The following is a 1544-nucleotide window of genomic DNA, read 5'->3' as shown; positions in this document are numbered from 1 at the left end:
CGTACCTCTCTCTCTCTCTCACGCGACCTCTCTCTCTCTCTCGCGATCTCTCTCTGTCTCTCGTGCCCTCGCGCTCTCTCTCTCTCTCTCTCTCGCGCACCTCTCTCTCTCTCTCTCGCGCACCTCTCTCTCTCTCGTGCCCTCTCTCTCTCCCTCTCGTGCCCTCTCTCTCTCGTGCCCTCTCTCTCTCTCTCCCGCGACCTCTCTCTCTCCCGCGACCTCTCTCTCTCCCGCGACCTCTCTCTCTCCCGCGACCTCTCTCTCTCCCGCGACCTCTCTCTCTCTCTCTCGTGCCCTCTCTCTCTCTCTCACGTGCCCTCTCTCTCTCTCTCTCTCTCTCTCTCTCTCTCTCTCTCTCTCTCTCTCTCTCTCTCTCTCTCTCTCTCTCGTGCACTCTCTCTCTCTCTCTCTCGTGCCCTCTCTCTCTCCCTCTCGTGCCCTCTCTCTCTCCCTCTCGTGCCCTCTCTCTCTCTCTCTCGCGCCCTCTCTCTCTCTCCCGCGACCTCTCTCTCTCCCGCGACCTCTCTCTCTCCCGCGACCTCTCTCTCTCTCTCCCGCGACCTCTATCTCTCTCTCTCTCTCCCACGTGCCCTCTCTCTCTCTCCTCTCGTGCCCTCTCTCTCTCTCCCACGTGCCCTCTCTCTCGCTCTCTCGTGCGCCCTCTCTCTCTCTCGGTGCCCTCTCTCTCTCTCGCGCGCCCTCTCTCTCTCTCTGGCGCTCATCTCTCTCTCTCTCGGCGACTCTCTCTCTCTCTCTCTCGCGCACTCTCTCTCTCTCTCGTGCACTCTCTCTCTCTCTCTCGTGACCTCTCTCTCTCTTTCCCACGACCCCTCTCTCTCGCGCTCTCACGCCCTCTCGCCCTCTCGCTCTCTCTCTTCCGCACCCTCTCTCTCACGTGCTCTCTCTCTCTCTCATGTGCCCTCTCTCTCTCTCACGTGCCCTCTCTCTCTCGTGCTCTCGCGCCCTCTCGTGCCCTCACGCGCTCTCTCTCTCTCTCTCGTGCCCTCTCTCTCACGTGCCCTCTCTCTCTCTCTCCCGCGACCTCTCTCTCTCACGTGCCCTCTCTCTCTCTCTCTCTCGTGCTCTCTCTCTCTCTCTCGTGCCCTCTCTCTCTCTCTCTCGTGCCCTCTCTCTCTCTCTCTCTCTCTCTCTCGTGCACTCTCTCTCTCTCTCCCCCGTGCCCTCTCTCTCTCCCTCTCGTGCCCTCTCTCTCTCTCTCTCGTGCTCTCTCTCCCGCGACCTCTCTCTCTCCCGCGACCTCTCTCTCTCCCGCGACCTCTCTCTCTCCCGCGACCTCTCTCTCTCTCCCGCGACCTCTCTCTCTCTCTCTCGTGCCCTCTCTCTCTCTCTCACGTGCCCTCTCTCTCTCGTGCTCTCTCTCTCTCTCTCGTGCCCTCTCTCTCTCTCTCTCTCTCTCTCTCGTGCCCTCTCTCTCTCTCTCGTGCCCTCTCTCTCTCTCTCCCGCGACCCTCTCTCTCTCCCGCGACCCTCTCTCTCTCTCTCGTGCCCTCTCTCTCTCTCTCTCTCTCTCGCGCCCTCTCTCT

The sequence above is a fragment of the Salvelinus alpinus genome, chromosome 29, assembly GCF_045679555.1.
Source record: "Salvelinus alpinus chromosome 29, SLU_Salpinus.1, whole genome shotgun sequence".
In the NCBI taxonomy this organism is placed as follows: Eukaryota; Metazoa; Chordata; class Actinopteri; order Salmoniformes; family Salmonidae; genus Salvelinus; species Salvelinus alpinus.
The sequence above is the reverse complement of the archived record's forward strand: the minus strand, read 5'-3'. Positions refer to the sequence as shown.